Genomic DNA, 18,252 nt, shown 5'->3' with positions numbered 1-18,252 from the left:
GGCACTGCGCGCACAGAGCGGCCACAGCAGCACGGGGAAGGCCTGCTTCTCCACGGACTCGGCAGAGGCCCCCGGCTGGGCCTCCTGCCCCGGCCCTCACCCCCACCGCACTCACCTCCTCCCCACGGGTCCCCCCCCCAGACCGGGGTTGCTGGCCTTTTGTTTCTGTGCCCAGTGGGAGGGGCCGCAAGCAAGATCCGGATCCCAGGGGTGGGTTTGCCCCCACAAGGGTGCAGGGAAGGGTCGAGAAGCTCAGTCTGAACTTGCCTGTCCATCACTCACTGTCTTCCCAGGGGACACGGACATCCCGCCCACCCGAGGGACTGGAATGTTTTAAATCTAGGCTAGAGGTTTACATTGCTATTTCTACTGTGAATCCAGCGTGCTTGCCAGATCAACAAACTGAAACTTCTTTCCAAAAAGCACTGTCCTAGGAGGAGGCAGCCCTCCGCACACCATCTGTGAGTGGGAGGGACCAGAGCTGAGGCCTCCAAGGCCGCGCAGCAGGATTTGACTCCGCCAAGAGGAGGGAGGCTGGAGAGGACTGGGGCAGGATGAAAGGTCTGAACAAGGCTCCAGGGAAACACCTTTCTGAGTTGGAAGATCCTTGACCCCCGGCTGCAGCAGTCTCCCGGAAGGTCCACACTGGTGCATAACGGACTTCTCAGGGGACCTGGCCCACACGTTAGGCTGGAGAAAAGGACACGGTGTCAAGGCCAAAGAGGCAGGTTAGGGGGAGTGTTAGCATGTGCAGAGATGCTCTAAACCAGACCGCCTGAGTCCCGACCTAGCTGGACCACCACCTGCTGGCTAGGTAGGCAGGCAGTTTCTCAACATCTCTCCTCATCTGAAAATGGGACTAACAAATGCACCTCGTAAGGTTGCTATTATGCGTCGAATTATGAATAAAGTCTTAGGCCAGTGCCTGGGACAGAATGAGCACTCAGTAGATGTTTGCTATCATCATCACCATCATCATCATCATCATTATTACTACTATTATTCTATATTCCTCCCAAGCACTACCGCCCCACCATCACTCATGACATCCCAAATTATCAACATATGGAGCCTCAACATATGTCCTCTGGCCTCCTCTGAACTCCTCCTCTATAGAAATTCTGCAGCTCTCTCTGAAGGGCCACGTTCTAGTTCCCACAGCAGCAGAACCCCCAGGCTCTGTCTGAGGTCCCCACTATCCTGTAATTGTGAAAAATTACAAGGCAGCCCATCAGAAGAAAAATCCATCAGCCTCACAGAAGAGGAGACGTCCCCCTAGAGGACACCCCTTTGGAAGTAAGTAGACAGCAGCTCTGGGGACAGACAAGGTGGATCTGGCTCCTCACTGGGAATGCAGAGTCCTTCCTTGGCCCCCTGGGAGCTGCTCTGATCATCCATTTCCTCTCCACCTCCCCCGTTGCCATCTCTTCCTTCTCTCCAGAAGCTGAGGTTGGAGCACCACACCTAAAGCACCAGCGGTCTGTCCAGACCAATCAAGAATCTGCCTCTTATGGGGGAGACCTACTACCCATCTTCAGCCTCTGGTTCAGACAACGATTTCAACTGCCAAAAAAAAAAAAAAAAAATCATGCAAATCGAGGCCAAATTGAAAATCTGTTCCTCACTTCCTCTGGTGCCTAGGGTCCTTCGTTGGGGAATTTTTAAATGGCTCAGCTCATCTGAAGCCAAGGAAGAGAGAGGAGACAGATGGAGTCATGCATTTTTACAGAGATTCTTAAGAACCGTCCTTGTGGAAATCCTCTCTGCCCATCCATGCTGCAGTGGGGAAGTCTCATTCCATGACCTACTCTTACTAAAGACATTTCTCCCCACACCTGACAGCTCGGGCACATTTCTGAGGGACTCACTTACACAGTGGCCTTCAGGAGGGATGTTTCTCACTCAGCTAACTTGGAAATATCCAAGGCTTGCTTGCCAATAAAGCAATCTTTTTGCTGCATGCAAGAGCATCAGCTTTAACAAGAAAATGTCTACTGGTAGAGAGACTTCTTGTCAATTAAAATCAACTCCATGCAAGACATGAAAACACTGGCAGTGAGCCAGGCTCCACCCAACACACTTGTCACATGTCTTCAAGGAAGGTTCAGTTTAAAGAGTCCCTGTGATTCCCTTTGCATGAGTCTTTCTAAGTAGAGTCTTATGGGCATGGAACTTGGTTGCAGAATTTGACTCAACATTTAGCCTTCAAATATCCTGTGAATGGAGCCTGGTTTTTAAAAGCCACCCTTGGACTATGGACTATGATCACTCAGCAAAGCCCCAGGTCTTCTCAGGGTGGTGGCCTGGGTTCTCCAGAGAGACACAAGGATCTAAGTAGATATACGGAGAGAAAGGGGGATTTATTTTAAGGAATTGGCTCCTGGGAGTGTGGGGGGTTGGCAAGTCTGAAATCTGTAAGGCAGGCTGGTAGGCTGATAATTAAGAGTTGACATTTCAGTCTTGAGTCTGAATTCTGCAGGGCAGCAGGCTGGAAACACAGGCAGGCTGTCAATGGTACAGTCTACAGTCTTGAAGAGAATCCCTTCCTCTTCTGAAAATCTCCAGTCTTAAGGCCTTAACTGATGGGGTGAGGCCCACCCACATTATGGACAGCAATCTGCTTTACTCAGAGTCTACTGATTTACACTTTGATCACATCTGAAAAATACCTTTATAGCAACATCTAAACTGGTATTTGACCAAACAGCTGGGCACCATAGCTAAGCCAGGATAACACATAAATTAACCATCAGACACAGCATTCTCTGTCTGCTCTCCAGCCATCCCACTTAGCCAATCTGCCCACCTGTACCTCTGGCAGTGCCTGCTTCCTTCTCCATGGGCTTACATGCTCATCATCAGCAATCTGCTCTATCAAGCTGCCTCTCCTCTTCCCACTGAAAAGCACCCCCACCCCATCCCATCTCTGGCCTATTCCTCCTCCAAGACCCAGCTCCAGTCCTACTTTCTTGACGGAGTCTTCCCTGGCCTTTCTAGACCACATGTGTCTCCCTCAGAACTCCTGAATCCTCCACTGTCCAAAGTATAAACCCAGCCCTTGATCACACACCTCCTGAACTCCTCCCTTTCCTAGCTCCTTCCTGAATTAAGAAACCATCTCATGAATCTCCACTTCCCACCTAGGGAGGGCTGGGAAGATTAAAATGGATACAAACATCCATCTGGTGGGGATTTTTCTCTGCAAAGAAAGTACAACAATGGTAAACATTGGATTAAAAAAAAAACCAGGAAAAGCAAAGAAACTCTGGAGGTCTTTCTGTTTGAAATAAGCTAAAAACAAAAGTTGGGAGGGGAGGGTTGGTTGAAGAAGGTGATCTCATTGCAGATAAATACATCCTACGGCTTCTGCCATAGCCAATCTGTGAAAACGCGAGATATCCTGGCCCTACAACAGGGATTGCTTCTGCGATGGGGTTTCCGGCAGGCATCGGGACCACATTAAAGGAGGACCGAGTGATTCACTCTACAGAGACCTCTCCAGACAGATGAGTTCAAAGTTCTGCTTTTAATCGATTCAGCGTGTGACATCACTGGCAGCATTTCCTCCGAAGATAAGGGCAGCATGGATTATCAGATAGGAAGTACGGGCAGCCCTGAGGAAGGAGGAGCCCACTGCCAGAGCAAAGGGGCCGAAACTGGCTGCGGGTGGGGGTGGGGTGCTGGCTGCTGCTTTGCCAGGATGAACACAACCCCCAGCTCAAGTTCCAACCCTGGCAGTCAGAAGGGCCCAGGGCGTCCCCTCCGTGAGCCGGCCACCAGCTTGTGGGGAGGAGGGGAGAAGAATGAGATCGTCAAAGACCTAGGGCATTTCCGAAAGGCAGAGTGTGGCAACTCTCAGTGTCTGCTCCATCTCGATTAACTTATTAATATTGCTGAGCATGAAAAAGTGTCTAACCCTGTGCTGAGTGCTATGGATGTAACAGACAGCCCTGAGCCCTGCCTGTAGGGGGCGCCCGTTCCAGCAGGGAAGAAAGACATTGAGAAATCAGGATGATCACACATAGTTTTTAAAGGGCCACGTGACATAATGGGAGTGGGAGGCTTTTCCTTGCCAGGGTGAGCCAGGGTGTGGGGGTGGGGGGTGTGGATTTTATGAACAATTTGTTCATCTATAAATAGAAGGCTTCCAACACTGCCTTTTCTCCTTAGCTCTTCCTGTCCTGGTCAACTTCTAGATGCTCCACTCAGCCTGGGGAGGGCAGATACCAGATCTTAGATGAGATTAGAGGCCCCTCCGATATGCTTCTGTTATGATCAGTGATACCCACTCACTTTCCACCATCACCACCCATGGAAATTTTCATGCTGTATTTTAACTGCTTGTTTCACTGCCAGTTTCATCCACCAAACAGTAAGCTCCTTGCAGGCAGGGGCGTGTCAGTCTCATTCACAATTTTACCCTCAGAGCCCACAGTTAGCAGGGCACATAGCGGGCCCCAACTTTGAGTGCAGTCTGCTTAATGTGCATTTAGAGAAACTTCGCTAATGATGATAGCTGGCGTTGTTCAAACAGGCATTATGTGTCAGACACTGCTAAGTACTTGGCAAACATTGACTCATTTAGTCCTTGCGATAATCTTTTGAGTTTGGCATTATTATACCCATTATGCAAATAAAGGACCTGAAGCTCAGAGAAACTAAGTAATCTGCCCAAGGTCACACAGTCTGGGACTTGATTCAAACTCAGAACTGTCCTTGATCCCCACAGATGCTGGCCTGAGGTCCCCTGGAGCAGAATCATGTTCTCTGTGAGCATGTGAGGAGAGGGAACTGCTTCTGGCCACATGAGGGAAAGATCCTCGCAGCTTTGGGTGCCCAATGGACACATCTGCAAGGAAGGCAAATGGTTTGCACTTGTCAGAATCTAAAGCTCCCAGTGGTGGGGATCCTAAGCTCACAGCATCCTCTGTGAGGTTAAAGCAGCTACCAGACTCTATGAGGCTTCTCCAGGAAGAAGAGAGACGCCTGAGGAAGAACCTGGGAAAGCAGGGGAAGTGTCCAGGATCAATGCTCTTAGGTTCTTGGAGTCTCTCTCGGGTTCATCTGGGCTTCTCACTGAAACTCAGGGTCTGCTGTATACAGGAAGCCTCAGAGCTAGTCTCATCCAGGGCTGGACCTGGGGCAGGAAGCAGAGGGATAGGAAGAAAGCTTGTCACTGTGAGGTTGGGGCACAAACTAACACGGACAAGAAGCACAGGCACAGAAGGGGCGAGTGACATGCCTGCTGTCACATCACACGCTGTGAGTGGGATGAGCTAAACCGTCCCAGGCTGATCTGGCTGTGGCGGGATCCTTCTCCCTAAAGAGCCTCTTCCGCCTGCTGCTACTCCCTCGTGGAAAATTAAGAGAGGAGCTTGTCATAACCGAAAGAAAGAAAAGTAGCTGCTCATTTCATCATGAAAACTCCTGCAAGCCTATGGCAAATGGTCTCGATTCCTTCCTTCCACCTGATTTATACCGAAGCCATTGTTCACCCCGATGGTGCTCAATATATCACCAGAATGAACACCATGCATTTTGGTATTTCACCCTCCAAAGCCTCATAGAAAAATGGATGCTAATGAAGAGACCTTCCCTGCTTTCCTAAGAAGACTATCACCTCTGATAATACAGAGTGCTTCAGCGGGTCAATAAATGCAATAAATCAATGCAATTTATTAAATACAACAAGCACTTTCCCAGGGAAGTGCTCAGAAAGAGTCCAGAACAGCACATCACCAGCACTCAGAATAGGAAGAGGTTCCAGTAGCTACTTATTATAAACAAAGTTTCAACAAATACCTCAAGAGAGATTTAAAGCCAGGAACAGTGACGTTCATAATCACCCCATCCCAATCCCCAGCAAAGCTGTCCCTGTGGGAATCCTCACCTGTGCTTTTTAGGCAGAATCCAATTTACCATCCTTTCTACAGAAACACTCGGCTCAGCTCCTGGGACAGAGCGAGCAAATGTTCACGTGAACAAGGACAAGTTCCACTGTGCACAGGAGAGCACGAGTGAGGTGAGATTGAGCACACTGGGTCTCAAGAACATGGGAACTGATCCTTGAATCTGCCTGTTCTCTGCCCAGAGAAGGAGCAGAGAATGGCCCCCCAACCAAGGTATGAAAGTTGTCCCAAAGGAGAGCCCACATCCGAACCCTGGTCCTGACATGTAGACAGAGCTGGCTTAACAAGTCATGGGAGTAGGCAGACCTACTTCCTCTGTCTGCTTCCTCCGCAAGCAAGAGTTCCTAGAACAGCCCCTGCACTGATGGAGATGAGATCACACCTCTCCCCAACGAAGGCTGGGACTGCCACTTCCTCACCGCAGCTCCAGGTCTAGTTTTATCTCTCTCCACTCGAAAGCCACTGAGGAGGGAAGGGCCACAGCAGGGCTGCTGTGGGGTCATAGTTCAGGCTGCAGACACCCAGGGCCTGGTCCTGGGCTCCTCCCTAGGCAGGGAGCTTTTGTTAAAACACTGACCCTCCAAGTCATCCACCCATCCATCTACCAACTCATCCATCCATCCACTGGCCCATCCATCCATCCATCCCCCAAATGGCTGCTGAAGGCTTCACCACATTCAAGGCTCTGTGGGGTTGCAGAGGGTCTCTCAAGGATCCAGAGTGTACAACAGATGATAAAATCGCCTGCTGACCAGCCATGTGATGGAAACAGGCTGAGCTCTGGAAGCCACTACACCTGGGTCCTCAGGTCAGCTGTGTCTCTGGGTAAGTTGTGAAACCTCTCAGTGTTTCCAGTGCCAAACCTAGAAAACAGGGATAAGAACAGGATACCAAAGAGGTTCTTTGTGAGGATTAAATGAGACAATGGAGAATTCCTAAAGGGTGATAAGGCCCACTATCAGTAGTAGAGGAAATAATTTTAGTTGGAGCAGGGGCAAACTTTTATCTAATATCTTTCAGCAAAACAAACAAACAAAAAAAACTATCAAACTCAATTTCACAAATATTATTACTTAAGATAAATCTAAAATTTAAACTAAGTTTACACAGAGTTAAAAAGGTATTTGTAATACACGTTACCAACAAAGGGCTTATAGCCAGAATATACAAGGAATTTCTACAGATCAATAAAAAGATGACAAAATAGATGAAATGGTACAACCACTGGAAAGCCTATCTGACACTCCTTCCTAGAGTTGAACATCATGTCTCATAACCCAGCAATTATACTCCTAAATATATGGTCAGCATATATGTACTTTAATAAATATGTATGAAAAGGTTAATACTACCATTATTCATAATAGCCAAAAATGAGAAACAACACAAAGGTCCATAAACAGCAGAAAAAAATAAGTAAACAACAACAACAGCAGAATAAATACACAAGGGTGCTGTATTCGTGCAATGGAATACTACACAGCAGGGGAAAAGAAATAAACCCAGCTATGTGCAACGACAGAGAGATCCCCTCAAACACAATCCTGAAGTATAGGTCAGACGCACACGGAAACATACACACTGTCTGACCCTACGTGTTTAACGAGCAGACACTGGCAAACCAAACAACAGAGTGTGAGAGGCAGAATGGGGCACCTCTAGAGAAGCAGGAGTGCGGCATGAGGAAGGTTTCTGAGGCTCTTGCCCTGTTCTGTTTCTTGACATTTCGTGATTATTTATTAATTTATACATCTATGCTTTGTGCACTTTTCAATATGTTATACTCAACTTTTTTAAGTTTTACAAAGTCTTTAAATATTAAGTAAATACATAGGTGCATGATTGTAGCAAAACTGGGGGGATAATAATGTCTAAAGATGGGAAAACATTGAGGTAATGGAACTAACAGAACTTCACAAGGTACAGATCTTATTCTGTGCACTTTAAGCCAATTGTCTCATTTAATTGTCAACACTTTCAGGAGGTAGGTAATACTCTAAGCCCTCATTTTACAGATGGGAACTCTAAGGCATAGAGAAGTTAAGCTACTTGCTTAAGGTCACCCAGCTAGTTAGCAGTAAAGCTAAGATTACAAGCCAGGCAATCAAGTACAGAATGATGGTCGCACTCTGGACCATCGCCCCAGGCTGTCCTCATGCAAAGGGCCAGCACGAAAACTAACACACAGTCTTGCTCATTCTGTGCTGGACTCTTAAATAAATAATAGTCTTTCCTCTTGATTCCCTATGGTCTGCTCAGGGAGCCTTCCCCTCATCCATCAGTCCTCTCCCAATTTATTTTTATGTTAAACTTTTGAGACTCCTCACCGTCCTCCCCCAAATTTTGTGTCTCTATTTCAAGATGTCTAGTGAAACACTGCCTACTTGGGGTCTAGGGGATATCAAAGGCACAACAGCACAATCTTTTGAAAAATAAAATAGCCAGGCTGATATCCATGGTATGCTAACCGCGAGGGCAGAAGGCGGGTTTGGCTTTGCCTGAGGAGGGCTGTCCGGGGAGACCACCTAAAGATTTCCAGTTTAAGGGCTGAGGAGTTGATGTGTGCTCTCGGGCTTTCCCTGGATCCTGCAGGGGCACGGGCACTGACTGTGGCCAGATCACAGGGAAAGCCTGCTGTGAACAGCACGCTTCTTCACCTCCTAGAAGGGAGCCCAAGATGGATGATACAAGTGCATTCAGAATGAAGCAGGGAGGAAAATGGCTCACAAATATTGGAAAAAGTAAGGAGATGCTCCCAGGGTCCCAAGGCTTGAGGATGTTGTTCTGAAATAGATTTAAGATGCATGTGCTCTCGGGAAGCATCGCCCTTTGAGACTGCAAGGGCATCCGCCAGGGAGAGGACCTCCTCCCTAGAGCCCCTCTGGGGCCTGCTGGAAAGCCTGGCCGATTTGTCGTCTGAAGACAGCTATTCTGGCTCTGAATGTCTATACAATCCTTTTGGTGCTAAAGTCATTTGTAATCATGCAGCAGCCTGTTTAATTATAACTAATGGATGTCCTCATGCTCAGTGACATGCTGTTGGAAATCCCCCGCCCCCAGCTGAAAATATCCACAGAGATGCAACGAAGAGGCCGGCAAGGAAGCAACTATGCTCAGGGAGACCCGAGTTCCTATAGTTGAGGTCCCATTTGCATGAAGAAGTTTCAGCAAAGAAATTCCCCCCACCCCAGGGAGACCTGTGTGGACAGCTCCAGCCTTTCAGGCCGTGGGGACCAGACAGGGCATCCTACTTGTGAGCTGCCGTCTCTGAAAGCTTGATGATGGGGGCAGAGCCCCCCTCTCCAGGCCTCCTACAGAGGATGTGATTTACATGCGCATTATTAATGAGCTGCATCCTCAAGTTATTCTGGCTGCATGTGGAGCTTAGAGGACTTGGGAGCACAACTTGGCAGGCAAGAGAGGCATTAAAATACAGCACTCCCCCAGCTGGTTTTAAAAAATATATAATATGAAAGAAGAAATCAGAGAGTGTGAGGCGGGGGTAGGGGGCAGTAGCAAAAATGGGTTGGAAAGAGTAAAATGAGGAAAAGAAAACTTTAAAATAGTTTTTAAAAGAAATACATATATATTTGGCTCCATTTCTCTTCCGCTCTGTTCCTCCCAGCCTCGGGGCCACTCTCCGGCCAGGAAGGCTCTCCTGCTCTTCTGTCTGCTCACCCCCTGCCGGCCTTGCAGGGCTAACCCAGCTTTTTCTACTCATTCTCCGTTGCCTTCCCCAGATCTCAGAGCACTTTTCCTCCTAGAAATTCCTTCCTAGTAGCCATTTGGCACTTCATTCATTTAATTATTCATCAAAACAGGTATGGATCCCTTGCCATGAAGTCACTGTGGCAGACGCTAATCTCAGGTCTTAGATAAGGCAGTTTTGCCCATGGGTATCTTGTCTTGTTCAAGAGACTGAGTTCCTGAGAGGAGGAAGCACAGAGGCTTAGCGGCCACATGGCCCAAGGCCTGGCACGTGTTGGCCCTGCAGGGAATTGCCTGCTGGGTGACCAAATTGGACTCAGCATGCTGGAGAGTAGCTTTGCTTGCTCTTTGCCAAAGACCCTTGATGACAGGATGCTGTCAATAGCATCACTACCTGTCTTCCTAGAGGGCAGCTGGGAGCAGAGGACACAGCCTTCAAGAGGAAGGTTTTTGGATGCTAACCCAGCTTTTGCTTGTGGTTGGATAGAACCCCTGAAGGGCTGAAGCCCCAAACATTATCCTAGGTCTCCTGTCTGGGGACTCGACATCCAAAGAACAGAGACAGTGATAGTGGTGGGGGGTGAAGGGAGGATCTACTGATGGCTGAAGACAGCTGGTTGCTCTCAGAGAGGAACAGACATGTATTAGTGAACAAGAATGGACCATAAAAGACTGAGCAATGAGGAGCTTAATGGGAAGATGGGAGGGAGGTAGAGGTAGAGGCTTGGGCTCTGTCCTGTCCTCAGAAAGAAAAGTCATGGAAGGTAAAGCAATGGAAGGAATCAATTCCTGACCTCAATAGAAAGGACAGGGTTACTTCAACCCAAATTCAGGGGAAGAGTCCCGAAACCCAGCTCACTCTTGTTCCCAAGGGAGCCCTGTCTCATATAGTCATGCACCAGCCTCGCTCCCCTCCACATGCAGAATTTTCAGCTAAGCCCCATCCCTGGAACTTCCCTGGTTATAAACACAAACAAGAAGAAATCCTGTCATTTTTAAAGGTTCTCACAACCATGATTATAATGCTTCACTTACTAAAAGATTTCACATTAGAACGTATAAAATCAATTTTCCCGGATCAAAATATTTTCCAGAGGTTTCCATGATGCATCAATTACTCTTCAAGCTGCAATGTGAGCTAGGCTGAGTCAGCCATAATTTGGCCTGGAATTTAGGATGCTGACCCAGGCTCACCAGGGGCTCCAACTGCAGAGGCCTCGGTTTCTGATGCTTTTGAGTCAGTCTGAGCTCCTGGAACCCACTCCTGGCAGAAAAGCAAGCCAGAGATCCCCCTGACAAAGGCAAGACAATACCATGGGCAACTTCTTCACAAAGGAATGAAGCAAAATGCAGTTTCAGCCTAAATTTCTCACCATCTCAAGAGATAGCCCAGGCTTTGAGATTCGGGCTGATGAAAAATACTGTTTCCTACACGCTCCCTGCTGAACAAGATTTCCATAGCACTCACTCCTCCACCTTAGGAGGAAGGGGGAAGCTGGCTGTGTTGTTCCTCCTGCAAGATGTGACAAAACAGCAGTTTTCTGGCCAAGGAAGCACTAACTGGGAGACCTTAGACCTTAGCCCTCATTCCCCCCTCAATCACTATATGGATCTGTGATGGAAGTGTCCCTCCACTTGAAGACACTTTGTTCCCAACCCCAAAAGGTAGTTACTTTCTCCAAGAGAAAACTTTGGCCAGCACATCACTGCATCAGTAAGTGGATCAGAATGAGAGTTGATTCAGGGTACAGCTGTTTTGAGTCAGGCTCTCCTGGTTACATCTGACAAACATCAGCTACTCGAAGCACAGGCTGGAGTCTAGATTCTTATATCCAGCAAAAAGCACCAATCTCCCTTTCCTTTGATGAGAATCTTGGTTGTGTGCCCAGTACCATGCCGTGTGATGGAGGGGCTTGCCATTCTCTTCCACTCTTTCCCTAAATGGAGAGATACCACAATGGCTCAGATCTGTCAACTTGTCCTCGTCTGTCCTGGAAAGGTTGCAGTCAGGGTTAAATAATGGGTGATTACAGAGGGGCTTTCTCATTGACATGAGAATTAATATTAATGCAATTATAGGTTGCTGGCTTTGGTGTTCTGCTGACAGGCATCAGCATTTAAACACTATCACTTGACAAAAATAAAAGCATCCTACAACGGCTTCAACAGTAACGTCAAGAGGCAGAAATGCGCAAAGGACTCTACTGGGTACCATTTTTGCAAGACTCTTCTAAGAACTAGAGTAGAGGGGAGAGAAACCACAACTCTCCCAGTTGAAAATGTTTGTTCCCATAAAAGGTAAAAGTTGATTTATTTTTATGAAATACTACAAATATGCTCCTAAAGTCACTGAATTCCTCAGCTACCTCGCCCCAAATCATTGCTTTATGGAGCTTTTAAGGCCTTCAAAATACAGCACTGTAGCTAAAATAGGGCCATTCCCCAAGCAACAGGATTGTAAACAGGATGTTACAGGAAGAAAAGATTTTTTTCAGAACCATGGGAAGCAGCTATCCATTTCTTACAATCCAGGTGGTGTGATCTGAGGGCAACTGAACAGCACAAAACTCCTCACTCAGAAATACCTGCCCCCCCCAACTATCTGAGCCTCACACATAGACTCTTCCCTTTGAATCTCTGTCAGTTCATTGTCAAACAGATGAGACACTCAAACCATAGACCTCTAGGGTAGAAGGGACATCAGTGGTCATTCTGGTCAATCCACGCATGTCACAATTGGCAAAAGGCAGGTCCAGAGACTCAGCCAGAATCATGCACCCAGACATTGATAGAATTTGCATCCAGGCCAGGGCCCCAGGGCAGCCAGCCTGGTACCTTATCCATTACATAGTGTTTTGGGGTGAGATGTGTCCTATTTCAAAAAGATACGCTGGCCTCCTAAGCTCCAGTACATCAGAATGTGACCTTATTTGGAGACGGGATGGTTACAGAGGTAATCAAGTTAAAATAAGGTTCTTAGGGTGGGCCCTAAGCCAAGATGACTGCTGTCGTCATAAAGAGGGGAAGTTTGGACAGAGAAAGAGATGTACGTAGAGGGAGGACGATGTGAGGAGACAAGGAGGAGATACTGTCAGCAAGGCAAGGAGAAAAGCTTTGCACAGATCCTTCTTGCACAGCCTCTGGAAGAGTCAACCCTGCCAAGACGATACATCTTGTCGTTCAAGCCTCCCAGCCTGGGGTATTTTGTCACAGCAGCCTTAGCAAACCCAGTAGCACCTGTCTGGAGCGGCACATGTGTCTGTGTAAGTGTCTATGTAGATACGCTGGCTTTATTTCACAGTTCAGCTATCTATAGATATTGACTTCTTTAAAAGTGAAAAGACACAATTTCCATAAAAGTCTCTTTTACGGATGTTAGCCTCTAAAAGACACAACCTTGGTCAAAACCCTTTCGGAAACCCATCTCCTAGAGTAATGGAAACAAAAGCAAAAATAAACAAATGGGACCCAATTAAACTTAAAAGCTTTAAGCACAGCAAAGGAAACCATAAACAAAACAAAAAGAAAACCTACAGAATATGAGAAAATATTTGCAAAGGATGTGACTGACAGGGGATTAATTTCCAAAACATATAAACAGCTTATGCAGCCAATGTAAAAAAATAAGCAACCCAATCAAAAAATGGGCAGAAGACCTAAATAGACATTTCTCTAAAGAGGACATCCAGATGGCCAACAGGCACATGAAAAGATGCTCAGCATCACTAATTATTAGAGAAATGCAAATCAAAACTACAATGAGTTATCACCTCACACTGGGCAGAATGACTATCATCAAAAAGTCTACAAATAATAAATGCTGGAGAGGATGTAGAGAAAATGGAGCCCTCCTACACTGTTGGTGGGAATATAAATTGGTGCAGCCACTATGGAGAACAGTATGGATGTACCTTAAAAAACTAAAAATAGAATCACCATATGGTTCAGCAATCCCACTCCTGGGCATATATCTGGAAAAGATGAAAACTCTAATTCAAAAAGATACATGCACTTGAATGTTTGTAGCAGCACTATTTACAATAGACAAGACATGGAGGCAACCTAAGTGTTCATTGACAGATGACTGAATAAAGAAAATGTGGCGCACACACACACACACACACAATGGAATACTACTCAGCCAAAAAAAGGATGAAATAATGCCATTTGTAGCAACATAGATGAACTAGGATTAACACACTAAGTGAAGTAAGATAGAGAAAGACAAATATCATGTACCACTTACATGTGGAAAATGATACAAATGAACTTATTTATAAACCATAAATAGACGCATAGACATAGAAAACAAACTTATGGTTATCAAAGGGGAAAGGGGGGAAGAATAAATTTGGGATTTGGGTTTAATAGATACATACTACTATATATAAAATAGATAAACAAGGACCTACTGTTTAGCATAGGGAACTATATTTAATATCTTATAAGACCCTATCATGGAAAAGAATCTGAAAAAGCATACTTGTATATTATATAATTACATAAAAATATCTTATATAAATATAGATTATATATATATAAAATAGTATATTATATATATAACCGAATCACTGTGTTGTACACCTGAAACACTGTAAATCAACTATACTTCAATTTAAAAAAAAAAAAAACCAAAGGGTAGGCCCAAAACCCTATCAATCAAATAGATACTATTACTAATTCCCCTTTAGACATGAAGACACTTAGATAGGTTGCAAAAACTGCCAAAGACCAACCAATGAGAAAGCAGCAGAGTGGATTTCAAACCTAACTCTATTTGGTTCCAGAGTACAGGTTCCTGAGTACAAGGTAGTGAGCTTCCCATCACTAGTAGTATTCAAGCAGAAGTTGGAGGGCCACCAGTGAGAGATACTTTCTAAGGAACCCCTTCCCTTGGAGGCGGAAGTGAAGTGTCTTCTAAGGCCCCGTCAGCCTTGAGCTGCCCTGAGTTTACAATCCTACAATTATTGCTGGTTTGAGTACTCAAGGGAAATTGCAAAGAGGAAGTAAGATGAGACTGTGAGTCAGCGTTTGTATAGTCAGAAAGGGAATTAATGATGGGGATGAAAGACGTCATTGGACAGGAGGAAATTAGGAGGAAAGGCAAGGGAAGTGTTAATAAGATTGGAGTTCTTGGGCTACCCTAGTTAGAAGATGCCCACACCTCCAGCCCCACCGACTTCCATGCTGAGTGTGCGGTCACCTGAGCCTTTCAATGGAGCATCCATCCTGCGTGCAGCCTGATTAGATTGAAGTGAACCGTTGCAGCTTTAAAAGTTGCACGGTATTAAGGATGGATATATAGCTGATGTTCTGAGCTCTTCATTTAGCATTTTTTTCCAGCCCTAAGTTAAACACATACACACACATAACGCTGCCACCATGCTCTGAGTTAAATTCTGCTCGCTTCTGAGTGCCCACGTATCTCACATTACCCTTAATGTAAGCTCCCCGCACACGCAGTGGAGAGAGAGTAGGTCTCAGAGCCCTCAGTTCCCAGAGCAGCTCCCGAGCTTATGCAGAGTCAGAATCACAGTCGATTGAAGGATGGTTTTCAGTCTCTTCCAGAGTTCAGGCAGCCCACGTGGATTTCTGATGTGGCAGCTGCAGAACCTAAAGCTTGCTCATTTTCAAGCAAAGTTTTTATTTTCTCTGGTTTCAACAGGTTGCTGTGCAGAGGATCTACTCAGGACGTGACATTTTCTCAGCTTGCTTCACAACAGGGAAGGCAGACTCTCAAAACCCACCAAAAGGGTTTTCTAGGTCAGTAGGAGAAAAGAGTCGTTCAGAAGCCTGGCGCTGGCCCCTCTCCAGCCCCGCTGGAGAGGCTCGTGGGGAGCTGTTTGGAGGAGGGAGAGGATTGCCTTCTGGCTGCTTGGCATCAGGTAGGAGAGCTGGGCCAGAGAGAGGCTCAGATCCCATGCATGATGTGGGTCCTCCAGAGCCCAGGGGGGTCAGCACCTCAGGAAAGGAGGCTCGAGCTTCACGTCCACCCCCAAAAAGAGCAGACCTTGCTTATTTCCCCCACTTTCTAGAAAATGCCCAGTGCGAACCTGAAATCTGTCAACCTTCATCAGTTTGTGAGACACATCTGTTCATTTCTGCCAAAAGAAATGGGAATCTCTGAGAGGGAAAATAAACAAAGCCACATGTAGAGCATCTTGAGTACCTTGCATCTTTTAGAAGAGCTGTTGATGATTTGTATATTTAAGTGCTTGCTGCACCTCTCACGTAGGTGTCAGCAAACACCCAGCTCTCCAATGGTGAAGGGCTCCTTCTGAGCATAGGACAGGGGCTTTCCTTCTCTTTGGCAGCCAGACAGCTCAAAGCTCTCCTTCGGGACTCACTTAAAAGAGCTATTTTCATCCTAGGTTTCTGGGATATATTTCTCCCTATCACCACCACCTATCAAATGACATTTGATCATTAATTGCCTTTTAATGAATCCACTGCAAACACATCTCTTATTGTAAGCTGATTCAAATCCTCTTTGGAAATAGCTGGTTATAAATAATAAACACCATCTTTAAGATAGACTAGGCGGAAGGACCCAGGCTTGGAGGAAGAACCCTTCCGGTGACTATATACAGCAGTTTGGAGCAAGAAGGGAACATCTAGTTCAATGTCTCGTTCCTCCGATGGGAACACTGGGGTCAAGAAAGGGAGTGAGACTTGCCCCAAGTCACACAGCCCATCAGTGGACAAATGGATTGAAACAGAAGACACCTGATGGCAGCACGGTGCGCTTTCCCTCACAGTCACCGATTCAGACACATTTGGACACGTGGGGCTCCGGCCACCTCTACAGGTTCTGCCACAGCCACACCTCCTGAGTTCGGTGAGACTGAGCAACAGGAGTTTCTCCTTTTCCCTTTGACCCTATTTGCATCTCCTGCAGCCCTTGCTTAGACCGTAACGGAGTCTGCCTTGCTTCTGAGGGTTGCTATTCAGGGATGGGTACGGCATCGTCAGACAGTGCTGGACATGTGCCGGCTGCAGACATGCCGTGGTCTCAGCATTTCCCAAGAAAACATACAGGATGTAATTAAGCATTGAGAGGACACCCTGATGCCCTGCAGCAATGTGCAAAATACACTGTTTGTCCCCAAAGTCCCAAATATCTTGTGTCAAGCTTCTTTCCTCCCACTCTGCAAGCAACACTTTGGGAAAAGCACAGATTTCTCTTGAGATTTTGTTGTTCTGCTTGTTCTCAGCTTGAAGTGACAATTCCTTGAGTGAAGAGCCTGTGGCTGCAGTGGAAATAAGGAGACAGAGAGCAAGCGTGCACCTGATGACGAGGAACAAGGGCCATGAACCTTCTATGAACCGTGGCGTGTCCCCCCCTGATACCCTGCAAGGCGCCCCACCCCCACCCCCTCACAAGATCTGGTCCACAAGGCCCTCCCTGGCCGGCCCCTGCCTACCTCTCCAGCCTCAGCCCATCACATCTCTGCCTCCCCTTCACTCCATGTGCCAGAAACACTCAGCTGCTTGTAGCTTCCCAGGCACACGGAGCCTGGTCTTGACCCTGGACCTCTGCTCATGCAGCCCCTTCTGCCTTCCCTCTATCCTTCCACTCCTCCCTTCTCCCCACACTGGGCCCTTCCTCTCTTACCCATGTGGCTTGATTTGTTTTCCTTCTTGCAGTCTAATATTATTCCAACTATTAGAAAGATCCGTTTCATCCTAGAACTCTTCATCTTCCCCTCAAAGCTCAGGGGTTCCAGAAAGTATCTAAAGGGTTGACTCTTTCCTATAGGTCATGTACTTTGGAGTCATTTCACGGCGCTCTGGTTTTCAGGGTCGTGTCCTCTGTGGTCAGAGGGGATGCTCCCCAGCAGGGGAGCTATTTAAATCCTGCATCAGCCTCAGGGGTTTGAGCTTCTGGTCCTCTTTTCCCACAACCACAGTGATCACTAAAAGCACCTTTATTTCTCTTTCTTAGGAAATATCCCATGACCCTTAGTGTATGCTTCTCTCTCCTTCGCCCTAAGAAATTTGGAGCCTCTTAAAGTTCCCAAGGGGTCAGTTGGCCGTGGCAATACTCATGTATATAAGGCAGAACTCAGGAGACCCCAGGACCTCTCTAAGTGTTAACATGAGTAAACATGAGCAGGCAGGACATGACCCAGCCATTTCCATGGACTGAGTCAAATTTCAAGAGTTACACTTTGTTCAGATGAGCTTCACATGAGTCATCTGAGAAGTATTTATTTAAAAATGCTTTGGCATAGCTCTTTATATAATTATAGAATCACAGGCTGCTAGAACTTGTGCAAGATCTTCAATCCACACAGGTTTTTCAGATAGGGTGACCAGGGCCAAGAGGGGAAAATCAAGGAACTCAAGTTTCTTCACAAGGACCGAATCCTCTGTCCCGCATCCCCACCTACAGCCACCTCATCCAAGGACCTGGCCTTCCACAGGCCCCTAAATTACACACAGGGAAGGAATCTCTGCTCTTGCCATGAGCTCAGAGAGCAGCCTCCCATCTCCCAACATCAACAGCAAAATCTCCCTCCTCCCCCCAAGCAACTAGGGCATCATGTTGGCTGAAGGTTCTTGTCTCCATTCTTTCTTTGTCTTTGAGCCCATCTCCAGGAGCAAGACACAATGAGAAGGTTCTAGGGATCTT

At 46.8% G+C, this 18,252-nt stretch overlaps 1 protein-coding gene across 4 annotated transcripts in view; it reads right to left on the bottom strand.

The window, feature by feature from the left end:
* The window catches only part of LOC105095726 (uncharacterized), a 433,324-nt gene that overhangs the window by 131,606 nt on the left and 283,466 nt on the right, over window positions 1–18,252 (bottom strand). The window lies entirely within an intron of this gene.

The sequence above is a fragment of the Camelus dromedarius genome, chromosome 15, assembly GCF_036321535.1.
Source record: "Camelus dromedarius isolate mCamDro1 chromosome 15, mCamDro1.pat, whole genome shotgun sequence".
NCBI lineage: Eukaryota > Metazoa > Chordata > Mammalia > Artiodactyla > Camelidae > Camelus > Camelus dromedarius.
This window is presented reverse-complemented; position numbering and strand designations above follow the sequence as displayed.